Genomic DNA, 14594 nt, shown 5'->3' with positions numbered 1-14594 from the left:
TTCCTCATTTTCCTGTATGTGTTTGTTTTTGGCTGCTGGCTCCCACAGTTCAGACCATGGGCGATTTTAGACCCCTTTTAAATTTCATCTCAGCCAGCCCTAAAAAAATTTTTTTTTTTAAATCACATTTAGTGCTTCAAGTGAGAGTTTGCAAACTTGTCTGTTAGTGAGAGAGGACAAACGGTCAGTGTAGCACTTATCAGTTCAATTTTCTAAGCACAAACGGACATTTGGAGAAAAAAAATTTCATTTTTTTCCACCTTGACAAATTAAAAAATTGGATCTTTAAACTGGTTTTTCCAATTTTCTGTTTTTTATTCAGAGGATCAGAAATTTAGAAAATTACAAAATTGCGTCTGGGCTCCAATTATTCAATACTGTGATGATATTCTCTCCCTCGTTCCGCCTAGCTACGCCCCGCCCCCCCCACTAGAAACCATCAGTTGCACCTCTGACCCCAAAGTCTATGTTTTTTGTTTTTAGTTTTTTTTTGGTCCATATGCAGTTAATGACCTGCATATTCCGCAAAGCAGAGGAAGAGAATACCATCACAGTATTGAATAATTGGAGCCCAGACGCAATTTTGTAATTTTCTCAATTTCTGATCCTCTGAATAAAAAACAGAAAATTGGAAAAACAGTCAATAATTTTTCTGTTTTTCCAAATGTCCGTTTGTGCTTAGAAAATTGAACTGATAAGTGTTACACTGACCACAAACAATTACAGGTTGAAATGGCTTGAAACAGATTTAATATCCCGTCGCTGTCGCCAATGCTATGATCCTGTAACCCCGTCAAGGAAAGGGTTAACAGAAATGTAGTTTTGGCCATTGGAGGTGGCTGAGTCTCTATCTGATCTGTCAGACGGAGAGCAGGAGTGCGGTTGTGTAGTTTAACGTTGGTAATCCCCGGAGAAGAAGTTGGTCATTTCATGTCTCAGATTTAAAACCCACATTGAAACGTAAGCAACTAAAATTGCTGAATGTGAGAACATTGTGTCACGTTGGTTGTTATCACTGAGACTTATAAAGTGCCAGGTTTAGTTCCATCGTAGTGTCAAAAAACATTAGCTGACGTTGTTGTTCAGTAGCTCAGAGATTATCAAATAATGAAATCACTGATTTAGCTGGGGGAGGTTAAGACTTTTGCCAGGCACTATATCTGCGTCACAGCTAGGGCTGCAACTAACGATTATTTTCATAGTCGATTAATCTGTTGAATATTTTCTCGATTAATCGATTAGTTGTCTGGTCTATAAAATGTCAGAAAATGGTGAAAAATGTGGATCAGTGTTTCCCAAAAGGTCCAAGATGACATCCTCAAATGTCTTTGTTTTGTCCACAACTCAAAGATATTCAGTTTACTGTCACAGAGGAGAGAAGAAACTAGAAGATATTCACATTTAAGAAGCTGGAATCAAAGATTTTTTACTTTTGTCTTAAAAAATTACTCAAACCGACTAATCGATTATCAAAATAGTTGACAACTATTCGATTAATCGATTAATCTTTGCAGCTGTAGTCACAGCCCCCCCTAAAGGTCTGATCCTAGGATCGCCCCTGGTTCAGACTGACACGGGTCTTGCGGTCTGAAACCTCTACAAACACGAGCCGATGACTTAATCTTATAATGGATATGTATGTTGAGTTATTTAAACAAACGATCGGGGAAATGAACGCAGGCTCCACGAGTCTCATTGATAGAGCTGCGGCTGGATGGAGCTCTATCAATGAGAGCTAGCTAGCCTCCTCTTAGACCTCTGAATCAAAACCCCTAATGTTCACAAAAATTCATTAAATTGAAATCGGACACCATAGTTAGCTTTATAAGACATTGGGGTATATGTTCTATACGTGGCATGATGAAATTCAAACTGTAAATATACGAAAATTATGCCGAAAGTGTAGCAACGATCTTTCCCATAGGATTAAATGGGACACATAGCTAGCCTAGCTAGCAGCTCCTCCTAAGGAGACCCCTAATGTTCACAAAAATGCATTAAATTGCAATCGGACACCATAGTTAGCTTTATAAGACATTGGGGTAGATGTTCTATACGTGGCATGACAAAATTGTAAATATACGAAAGTTATGCCGGCAGCTGGCAGCCAGCATCCAATAACCGAGAAACGGTGACTTTCACTGGGTATGGAGTTTGCCTCTTTCTCGTCAGACTGTGTTAATTCGGGTGGGGGAGAGTAACGCCATCTCCAGTCAAAGTAGTAGAACCGTGTTCCCAAGCTAGCATCGAAATCGCTGTATTTACACCGGCAGACGCTGCGCAAACCGCTTCCGGCGGAAATTAAGTGCATTTGTGTAGAGTTATGGCGCCACCCGTGATTTGGCGCGTAAACTTGTGTATAGTAGTGGGTATACAATTATTGTTTTCATTATCCATTCATCTACAGGTTATTTTCTAAAAAAATGATTCAATGAAACGGTCCATAAAATGTCAGAAAAATGCCCAGTAAAGTATCCAGGATGACGCCTTCAATTGTATATAAATGTAAAAATCATATAAGAGTAATAAAATCAGCAAATATTCACATTGGAGAAGCTAGAACAAGAGATGTTTTTGTTGTTTTTGCCTACTGTATATAAATACCTATATATTAGGGGTGTCCAAAAACATCGATCATTTTTTTTTTAATCGAGAATCGATTTTGAATCGAATCGTGAACCTAAAAATCAACATCGAACCGAATCGTTCAATCAACATTTTCAGAATCGTGCATCCCTACTATATATATATATATATATATATATATATATATGGGCCAGAATCTGCCTTTGGGGGAGGGGGGCGCATATCATAGTGTGGGGGGTCTTTGTGTCCTCCCCCAGGGAAGTTTTGAGCATCAACGACTTAATTTCCTGCATTCAGATACACTTTTATGCACCTATTTACGGTGGAAATACCTTTGTTTAGCCTATGCGAAGACGAAAAACACAGATGACAATATAAAAAATATCAAAATTATAATGGAAAGTATGTCGTTGCGTGTCATTGGGCATTTTTAAGTGGGTATATGGAAATCCTGGAGCTTTCTTAGTGGGTATACCTGCGTATACCTGCGTATCACGTAGACTACACCGCTGATAAAGATGATGATGTCAAACCCCTCGCTAGAAATCAGCGGAGTTGTTTTTCTGCTAGCTAGGCTAACGTTCTTTAATGCCATGGCAACCGGTGTCGCCCACAGCCCCACTCAGCTACAGACAGAGCTCCGTGTTCATTATGTAGCATTACAGTGAGATTTAACGGTCACCAGGTTATAACACAGCTACAGCTGAACATCTGACATGTATCCCAGCGTTGCCTCTTTAGTTTCCTTTCGGCTTGGTTTTAAACTTGAAACGACGGATTTGAAAAGACTTTTTTTTAACAACATTGGCGTAGCAAAAAGGCGCTGCAACAGCCGTTAACGTTACTGTAGTTTTAGAGAAGGTAACGTTACGATACAGTAGCTAGACTTAACCGTCATCAGGTTATAACACAGCTACAGCTGAATATATCCGATATTTATCACAGCTTTCACTGGTTATAACACAGCTACAGCTGAACATCTGACATGTATCCCAGCTTTGACTCTTTAGTTTCCTTTCGGCTTGGTTTTAAAACTTGAAATGACGGATTTGAAAAGACTTTTAACAACATTGACGTAGCAAAAACGACACTGCAACAACCGTTGCTGTAGTTTTAACAGCAGGTACCATACAGTTACACCCACAGAAAGGATTCAAACAGCGAGACAGAAAGAAAGAAAAAAGACACGGAGCTTATAACCGTTAAAGTCCGGGTATTTTCAGGACTTGGAAAGACTCTCGGAAATCCACAGCAGACCAGTTTGTTGACGATTAACCGTCGTTTTCTCGCCTAAATAAACTATGTCCCATGACTTTAGATGGATTTCCCACAGTGAAAAGTTGCAGCTCACTCAGGATGAAACCCGTCGCTCCCAGGTGGAGCGACTCAAACATTTTCCCACAACACTTCTTCCAAGTTGAGAACCCCAAAAAAGACGGGTTTTTTAACAAACACAGAGGGAAATGAAGACGAGGAGAAATGGCAGCCTTACCTGGCAGAGAACAAGGCTTGTTTAGTCCCATGAAGAAAGCGATAATAGCCGAGCAGGCGCTGTTTTCCGTCGAGCTCTCCCGGTGGTGCTGCTGCTGCTGCTGCTGCTGGATGTGTGTGTGTGTGTGTGTGTGTGTGTGTGTGTGTGTGTGTGTGTGTGTGTGTGTGTGTGTGTGTGTGTGTGTGTGCGCGCGTGCGTGTGTGCGCGCGCGCGCGGATTCACCACCGTGTTCTCCTGGAGGAAAGCAGCCGAGCTCCAGCTGATGTCACCCGGACAGGGAGGGGCCTCACCGGGGCCATTTCCATAAGGACATGATGTCACTTGGTTTAAATGATAACACGACCACAAACAGATAATTTCATTAATGAAGTTTACAAGTCTGTCACTTCTTTACTTATGTATCTTTTTTTGTTGTTTCTGTTTAAAATATTACTTTCATACTTACTTTCATATTATATTATTTGCACTTATTTATGTATTCTTTTTTATCTCAATTCTAAATATTTTTTTTTTTAAATAAACACAAACAGATATGATAATTCAGGCACTCTGTCATTATTCTAAATGCCAAATTTTACATTCACAAGCGTACGTGAATTCTCTAACTCACTTCCTAATTGTTTACCTTTTCTCATAGAACTAAAATCTCTACTCAAGTCACTTAGACTGTTAAACAACAACAATGAAAAGTAAACTTGTGGAAACTGTAGAGCTTTTTCCCCCCTGAAACCTCTAACGAAATGTGATTTTATGTTTAATTGTACCTCTTTTTCTTTATATTGTTTTAAGTAATGTGTGTATGTTATTTTATATTTTTTGTAAGAATTAGTCGTGATGTTTATGTGCTATTGTTGTTGTTTACTTGATTCTTTGTATGATGTATTTTGGTCTCATCTCCTTTATCACAACTCAAAAAACTCTACTTCGTGGTGTCAGAGGACAGACCTCCTGAGTATATATGAGTATATTTGCATTTGAATGCAGCACTGTATTCAACAGGCTTTGAAAACACACCAAGTTTAATTTAGACATTACCATGGGGTCACTAAGCATTTACATCCAGAGCGACTTTGTGAGGCTGTAGGCCTACCATAGTCTGTAATCATAATGGACGTAGCAGCAGTGACATCAACCATTGGTTTGTGGACTGCTGTTTTGAAGCCTCAAGTTTGGCAATTTGGCCATCGCCAGTGTTTATGTTTGCAATGTAAGCGAAACGCTAAAAAGGGAAAGTTGCAGATTTTCAACCCTTCTGAAGCGAGTCATCCAGCCAGTATACACAAGTTTTTGAGCTGTTTCCGCTCTACATCCTAAACTCCTCCCGTCGATGCAATCCACTTCCGTTCTGGCGGGCTGGGTTTGTTTTGCTAGCTAGCTCCGTTGTGCCGACAAAGCACTGATATCGCAGTGACAAAGAGGATATAACAATTAATTAACTCTTCCTGCTAAATGGCCGCTGTGTGTGAGTGATAGCGCGGTCAGCGAGCTTGTTACGCCCGCAATCTCTTACTGCAGTTTCCAGTTAATCTTATAATGGATATGTATGTTGAGTTATTTAAACAAACGATCGGGGAAATGAACGCAGGCTCCACGAGTCTCATTGATAGAGCCTGCGGCTGGATGGAGCTCTATCAATGAGAGCTAGCTAGCCTCCTCTTAGACCTCTGAAACGCAACCCCTAATGTTCACAAAAATGCATTAAATTGAAATCGGACACCATAATTAGCTTTATAAGACATTGGGGTATATGTTCTATACATGGCATGACGAAATTCAAACTGTAAATATACGAAAATTATGCCGAAAGTGTAGCAACGATCTTTCCCATAGGATTAAATGGGACACATAGCTAGCCTAGCTAGCAGCTCCTCCTAAGGAGACCCCTAATGTTCACAAAAATGCATTAAATTGAAATTGGACACCATAGTTAGCTTTATAAGACATTGGGGTAGATGTTCTATACGTGGCATGACAAAATTGTAAATATACGAAAGTCATGCCGGCACGAAAGTTATGCCGGCAGCTGGCAGCCAGCAACCGTGTTCCCAAGCTAGCATCGAAATCGCTGTATTTACACCGGCAGACGCTGCGCAAACCACTTCCGACGGAAATTAAGTGCATTTGTGTAGAGTTATGGCGCCACCCGTGATTAGGCGCGTAAACTTGTGTATAGCAGAGTGGCAATCAGAAGAGTCGGGACTTTTCTCGGTGGATATGTAGTGTTTCGAGGCCGTGAGGGCCGGTCTGATAATAGTTATACGTTGCAAGTTCTTAGCAACACCATCCGGCGGCCTGGTGTGCGGCCGCTGCCCGCTGGTCAAACTGTGCAGCCTCTGCTCAACGTACGGCGAGCCGCAGCCAGTGTTTGTATTTCAATCCAAACACTGGCTAATCAGAAAGCACTGACGAAGTGCAGGTAACAACCATAGCTGGGATTTTCAGAAATATAGGGGGATCAGTGAGCGGCCCCTCCCCAAATGGCATAGCCCTGGTCGGCCTATGACGTAGAACCATCCAACACCTCTTTTTTTTCCTCGTCACGTTTGGAAGTCTATCGGTAACGTTAACAGTGTGTGAGTCTAATGACGGAAAGCTAAACAAAGAAAAGGGAAAGGTGGCACTGAGAAGGTCAGAAAAAAAGGGATCGTGTTGCTGTGCTGTGTTGTTCATTCATTCACTGGACCAATTACACCCCCCCCCCCGCCCACGAGGGCTGGTGGTCTACGAAATTTTTACGAGATTTTTTTGGTCCCACTCCGCTGCTGCATCCAGCGAGACATTTACCGTCGGGTAAGCACAAACCGCCGGGTACTGCCGCCATTCATCTGCATGAACGAGAGAACAGAAAATCTGCAAACTTTCCCTTAAGTTACTATAGCTAACGCTAGCTTGGCTGGCAGAACGCTGAACATGACATTTCTAGGCGACAAATGTTCCAGTTAACGCTGATGAAGTGAAAACACACAGCGAGAGGGTCAAAGTTTAAGATGAAAACACGGACAACCGCCAAGAACATGTTGAGGCATTGGCGCGGGAAGTCATCCTCGTGAGACCGTCCTGATCTGGCGAGCTCCAGTTTTCCACTCGCAGATCAGTCTGGCATCTTGAGAGAAAGAAAATTTGGAGCCGTTCGCCAAACGACCGACCAATCAGCGTTGGTTTTGAGGCGGGTTTAGGTGTGACGCTGACGCAACGAGAAGCGACTGTTCAGTCTAAACAACATCGCGGCTTCCACGGATGAGATGAGCGTAGCTATCGCGCAAGTTTTTATCCAAATTAGAAAGTATTCCTTCATTGAAAGAAGAGCAAAAAAAACGGCACTGGAGGCTTTTCTCGGAGGAAAAGATGTTTTTGCTCTTCTCCCGACTGGTTTCGGCAAAAGTTTGATATATCGTTGATCTGATTGGTTGATTTGGCCCGTCTATCACCAACATAGGTGGTGATAGACAGATGGTTTATCCAATCAGCTAACCAGGATTTTCGCCCCTTCCCAAAAGTTCTCCAACGGAAAGTTCCCAGATGGATATGCCGACGGAGTCAGGTTAGCGGGAAGTCTGGGTGCTGCAGCACGAAGCTTTAAAACTGCAATGACAATAAAATGATAGCTCATATAAATATCTCTGCTTGTTGTTTTTTTTTCCACGACATTTTCATGTTTGGGGTGTGGGATGAAGAGAGGGATCATTTTAGTCATTTTAAACTAGAGACTTTCACACATGCCACTGCTTCACGTCCACAAAAACATTTTGGATGATCTGGATATTCAGGGTCTCATCATGGCAGAGTTTATCAGTCGAAACTCCAGAGCACAAATCTACGTTTGGTGTACCGAAATCATCGTAAGGTAGAGACATGGCGTCTTACATCTCTGCGTCTTTTTCCTGCCGCCGTGCAGGCCCAGATGGTAGCCTATATTTAGCCTAGTATGATTGTGATGTATGTACAGCATGCCTTTTATAAAGAAATGAATAGTCTGTAACTTTTTAGAATTTGTCACAAACTGTCGGAAAAGAAAGATTTTGCATAGTCTGTTTCTTTGTGGCACTTAGGCCCTTTTTTTTTTGGCCGTTATGCGGTTTATGAACATTTAATCTACTTGTGGTTGTTTTAAAATAAACATACATTGTCATCTAGAAAACCGATCCTGGTGCGTCGAGCTCCTTGTTTTAACAGACATTTTGATTATGCATGTATTGCTAATAATGTATAATTTACATCGGTTGCGCTATATAAATAACATTAGTTTATATGCACGCATTCACACAGATATTTAGATAGTATCCCTATGTTGGGATATAGTTTGTACGCACCGTCAGCTCAGCTGTACTTCATGGAGGGGATGTGCGAGTGAGTTTTTAAAAGGAGACAGAGGTAGAGTGGTCTGCAGAATACAGAGCCTGTGTAACATAGTATCTTTAGACTCTGGACCGTGGTCTATTTTAATCTCCACAGTGTTAGCATAATTGGCATCGCTAAGCCTCTGTCCTGACTGACAGGTCTTAAAGCATCCCCTGCTTTGTCGTCTATTTTGAAATAAATGGGACCATCATTTACAAAATGAACATCATGATGTGTTGAAGAAGACTTGAAACTAGACCATGAAATCATTATGAAAATGTTTACTGAGGTAATAAATCAAGAGAGAAGTAGGCTCATTTTCTCATTATTGAAACAGACTTCTATTTGGAGCCGGTGGAGTCGCCCCCTGCTGGAAGTTACAGAGAATGCAGCTTTAAGGAGCTTCAGCGTTGGCTTCACTTTAACTTGGCTTTCTGCTGTTTCGGGTGGAGAACTGATGGATTGGACGCCTGCATCTTTTTTCTGTGCTGCTGTTTACTGTCTGGAAAGGAACCAAATATATAATTCATCCAATATTTGTTGAGATATTTCAGTGTGGATACAAGTGATGGACAAACCCGACATTGTCTAAAAAACAAAGGCAACACAAGTAGAATATGAACATTTGATTTGCTTATGTATCGTCATTGTCAAGCCTTTCAATCAGTGTGATGAATGACAAGGAGGAGAGAGTAGGAATTGATCGACTCTGAGGCTCCTGTCTGAAATGAATCGGCTGATAAATCAGTGAGTCTGGGTTCACATTTGACAGATAAGCAGGCGCTACAGGGCAGACAGCTAATATGCACTGTAAAATAACTCAAAACACCCAACAAATTGTTTCATGGTTCATAGCCATAAATGTGAGCAAGCTTTCATCTCCACAAACCCAGAAGAAAACCCAAGTACATACAGCAGACTGCCTGAATAAAAATATTTTCATTTATATTCAATGTAACACATCGGCTTGTTAAAATGCATAGGGTTTTCTTTATATACAAAAATATGTGGCTCGCAGGCAGATTGACGAATACATCATAAAGGTTTTATAATACGTATTTGCACATTGAACAAATGGAGCCATTGTTGCAGAATATTCTAGCACTTATTGTAGATCCTGCAAACCTGCACTGATGGCTTCTGGGTAGACTGAGCAGCTGTGTGAATGATAGGCTGACTGGGAGAACTGGGGGCATATGTGACTTCATAGACGAAAACTTATGAGGCATGACTGGAGTGTAGATTTTCTTTTATCATTATTTTGAACTTTGCAGCTAAGGTATATAAGTGCATATAGTCAAATGTATGTGTACACCTGTATATCCCAGCCAAATGTGATAGATGAAAGCTAAAATGTAGGATATAACCATAGACCATCCGTGTCAAACTCAAGGCCCGAGGGCCAAATCCGGCCCCTCGCAGATATTAATCTGGCCAGCATATCAATTTAGGGTCATAATAAAGATTGGCCCACCTAGTTTTTGTCTCTTCGTTTTGTTTTTTTTGTAAGTTTTTCACACTTTTGCCGATGTTTTGGGCTTTTTTTCAATGTTTTTGCCACCTTTTCACACGTTTTTGTTGCTTTTTTTGACCTTTTTTGGCCCTTTTTTCTTCGATGGCTAAGTTAGTTTTTTGGGGCTTTATGTCGACCAAGCTGTAAGTGAGACATGCAATAATACAGTAGAAGATGCTTGAGATGTGAATAAAATAAACATGTCCGGCCCTTGATGTGATTCTTATTTTCCAGTGTGGCCCTGAGTGAAGTTGAGTTTGATACCCGTGCCCTAGACTGTAAAGATGGACGATGGGTCTCCACTTCCTCCCGCTGTGTAAAAGTGAAGCCAAAATATCCCGGATAGGGCCGCTGCCATCTTGTAATTTTGGAGCCAGAGCCCGCTCGACCAATCAGGAGTCAAACACAGCTGTCAATCATGACGTTTCAGCCCGTATTCATAGCATCAAATAACATATAAATAAAAACCAAACTGATCAGAAAAATGAACACTTGAACAAACATCAGCGTGATCAGAACTACCTAAAATGACAGAAACCATCTTTGGGAATCATGTATTTGACGTGTATTTCTATTTCTTTGTTTGGTCCATGTCCCATGGAGCAGGGATGTTCCAGATGTTTCGGCTTCACTTATACAGTCTATGCATCAGCAAGTTGTATGCTTCATGGTTGTACTTGTACAGCATTTTTTGCCACTTCTCTGCAAAAACATGACAAGGTATTATCCTGCTTATAGCAGCTTGCTATAAGCAAAGAAAATGTTTCTAAATCAGATCTGCTGAGGCCCAAACCAAGCATCAGAATGAGGAAGAAAGGGGATTTAAATGATTGCACACAATTTAAATCAACGGCCATTTGTCTACACACTTGTCTTGCACGTGTCAACATCTTTATCTTTAGTTTTCTATACTATATACGGTTTTGCCTTATATTTGCACTATTTAGAATGTTTGGTTACACTTTACTTGAAAATATCTACATAAGAGTGACATGACACTGTCATGAACGTGTCCTAAACATTATAAACAAGTCATAAATGTTTATGACATAACGCTTCTGTCATTAAGAGTCATTCGGTTTTTGTCATGACAAGTTAGGGTTAGGGTTAGGGTTAGGGTAATGGTTATGGTTAGAGTGAAGTAAAGAGGTGAACGCCGCACCATGGAGACCCATGGATGTAGACAACACCTAATGCACAAACCAGAACACATCCACACAACCCAGCAACCCCGCCCCCACAGGGAGACCCCGGACCACAAACAACTCGGCATATAATCTCACAGTTGTATTTAAACTTTAAATTTGGTTCAAAGACCCTTGGCTAGAGATGGAGATAAAGGCGTACCACGGAGGCCACGTGGAATAAGCCAGAAAAAGTCAAAAGACGCTTAGTTGAGGCGTACCACGGAGGCCACGTGGGTTAAGCCAGAAAAGTCAGAAGACACTTAGTTGAGGCGTACCACGGAGGCCACGTGGGTTAAGCCAGAAGTCAGAAGACACTTAGTTGAGGCGTACCACGGAGGCCACGTGGGTTAAGCCAGAAGTCAGAAGACACTTAGTTGAGGCGTACCACGGAGGCCACGTGGAACAAGCCAGAAAAGTCAGAAGACACTTGATTAAGATTATGCCAAAGGGTCTTTGGTTAAGGTTAGGTTAGAGAGCACTTGGCTAGGGACAGGATTCGAAACACCTGGTTATGGTTAGGCTGAAAAGCAATTGGTTAAGGTTAGTGTTAGGGTTAGGGTTAGAGTTAGGGTTAGGGTTAGGTTTCATGTGTCATAACTGTGTCATGTCACATATGTAGATACCTTCAAGTAAAGTGTTACCGAATGTATTACTATATTGTACATTGACTTATCTTTTTTAATTGTAGATATTACTTATCTTTCTTTATCTTGTTTGTACATAATACTTCTCTTTTTTATCTTTATTTGTATTTAGTTCTTATCTTTTATATTATACTTGTTGTATGTGTCCTTATTGCACCAGGGTTCGGAGAGAAACGTATCTTCAATTGCTCTGTATGTTTGGCACATATTGCAGAATTGACAATAAAGTTGACTTGACTACCTGGAAGTGATTTTAGTTTGTGTTTCTGTGCGCGAGGTCACAGTGATTCAGTCTATAGCCAGCGGAGATGGCGTTACAAAGCGCTCTTTCTCACACACAGACTGGTTAACTACTTAGCTACTTCTCAAAATAACTTGTAATTGGCTGTATGTCATTCCTTCTCACACTCTTGCCTGCCAACTACTTCTCATTTTCTTATTTTCTAGGCAGCTTTTGGTCACATTTCCTCTGTCGTCTCCCCTGCAACTGTCCCTCAGATCTACAGGCTGCATCTTCCCCTCGTCTTACCGTTGGCTGGTTTGGTTGTCTACTTTGTAATAACTTTGTCCATGCAAATTGTGAAAATAGTAGCACTCTGATCAGACACATTTATGTCTGTCGTTTGGTGTTGAAGGGGATCCTCCAATCGAACAGCGCTGAAATGAACTGAACTATGGTACAATTTAAATATTTCCAGAACCCTAAACACCAGATAAATAATCTGAAACAGGATTGTGTGTAAACACATTATCCTCACATAAACTATATGAGGCGTTGGCTACACTTCTTAGCAGGATAATTCCAGTGTTATACCTTTAAAAGGAAAATCAGCTGAACGGCAAATGTGCAGAGTCAGAGAGAACATTCTGTAAGCCACCGTGTGTCTGATGGTACATAAAACACTGCTCACTGAGCAAATGAAGTAGTGGTTTAGCCCAGATAAGCACAATAAAGCATGACTCAGCGCCCAGTGTGCAGGAGATGTCAGTTCCAGCTGTTCCTCTGAAAGAAAAGCTGGAAGTAGCCACACAAAGGCGGGAACACCAACCTCTGAGCAGCTGTTGACACTTTGCTTTCCTCCATTTCCCACCATAGTTTCGTGAAATCATTCTACATTTTCTCAGCAGGAGTTGACTTGAGTCCACTAGTGTGTATCATCAATTGACATTAACTGTGAGGTGTGTCAGTGTTTAGTCAGGAAGTAATGATTGTGGTGATGGATGGATGTGGAAGTCTTTGTCTTGGCATCTCACATGCACATCCTGTCTCATTATAGTGTTGACACTTTATAATGTCACCATAACTACTATCTTTCACTTAACTTACGTAAATAGCTTCAGCTGCCTAAACAATAAGTACTACAGAGGCAGAGCGTATTTACTGTAAGTTCTGCACACACCGGAGGGGGAAACAATTCATCGCTTTCTATTGACTTTGTATTGCGTAAAAAGGGCCTCCTCCTTGTTAATTCCGTCTGCTCGCAAACAACAAGAAAAATGCCTAAAGGCTGCTGTGTGGTGGGATGCACTGCCAACAATGTAAAGAACCCAGTTCATCAGAGTTTTTAGGAAGATAAGATAAGATAAGCCTTTGTTGTCTCCTATAGGAGAAATTCATCTCGGGCATTCGAGACAACCGAAATGGCGACACATCGCCATAAACACACAATAAACATACAGTTAACCTACATAGAAACCAGGGTTCAAAATTAACTTTTTCGTCCACCAGCCAAATGGCAAGTGAATGTTCGAATTTTACCAGCCATTCAATAGATTACCATTGTTTCTTTGGCTGGTGAGTGAAGAAAATTTACCAGCCACTTGCATATTTTACCAGCATTTGGCTGGTGGATGGTGCTAATTTTGAACCCTGATAGAAACATAATCATACATTATCTCATCCAGTGCTTCAATGATCATCACATCTAATAAACTACACAGAGTACCCCCCCCCCCCCTCGCCTTTCCTCACAATTACAGAAGAACAGAAGAGAACCCACAACACATCCTCCCGCCTGTATTGCACTTAATGTTGATGATGATTGCATATTTCCCACTCATGCTGTGGTCAATAACTTCTGTATTGCACAATGCCCAATTGCATAATACCATATCAAATATAACATAGCATATATATAAAAAATATTGCACCAGTACCCTATCAGGCATTGCACATCCTATAACCTTAATGGCAAGTACCACAAATATTATTTAGTAGTATTAGTCACACATACATCACTGCAGTCAATACACACACACAAATCTTATCTCATATTATTCATTAATTTGATTGAAAGCGGCACAAATGAGAATTCAAAAGTGGATCCAGAGACACTAAGACGTGACGCATCAGCAGGAAGAGATCCTGACGCTCAGTATGGACACTTGTCATCACACATGTCAGTTTTAGGTTAACTATGTTTCTGTAAGTTAAATAAGTTATAACTTGTGTTATAGTAAAAATGTGGATGAACCAGAAAGCTATGCAGTATTATGTTTTCACATGCCTTAGCTTTCTAACACATAGCTAACATTACACTTAAACTGATATAGATGCGTTTAGGTGTCTTAAATGCGTTTAGCCCCCGTCCACAGCAGGACATTGCTCAGCTTCCGTGTCGGTACTACTAACTACAAACTACTAGTACTAACACACTGACTATGGAGAAGTACCTCACTGAACAAACATCTAAACTATCTCTTAAATTTCATCCACTCATCCAAACCAACAAGGATATCTGTTGTTTGTTCCTCCCCTCTAATACGACCCACAGGAGCGTTTTCCGTCCTCATATCTAAATTTGCTGTCTACTTTTACTTTAAAATGGGACTCA

General features: G+C 41.0%; 1 protein-coding gene across 1 annotated transcript in view; it reads right to left on the bottom strand.

Moving 5' to 3' along the window:
* Window positions 1-4229, bottom strand: part of LOC116046037 (SH3 domain-binding protein 4) — a 59632-nt gene extending 55403 nt beyond the window's left edge. The window contains exon 1 of the mRNA XM_031294205.2: window positions 4079-4229. The gene's annotated coding sequence lies outside the window, so the exon portion shown is untranslated. The remainder of the gene's footprint in view (window positions 1-4078) is intronic.
* Window positions 4230-14594: the final 10365 nt, after the last annotated feature.

The sequence above is a fragment of the Sander lucioperca genome, chromosome 8 (genome assembly GCF_008315115.2).
Source record: "Sander lucioperca isolate FBNREF2018 chromosome 8, SLUC_FBN_1.2, whole genome shotgun sequence".
NCBI classification, from domain to species: domain Eukaryota; kingdom Metazoa; phylum Chordata; class Actinopteri; order Perciformes; family Percidae; genus Sander; species Sander lucioperca.
The sequence above is the reverse complement of the archived record's forward strand: the minus strand, read 5'-3'. Positions and strand labels throughout refer to the sequence as shown.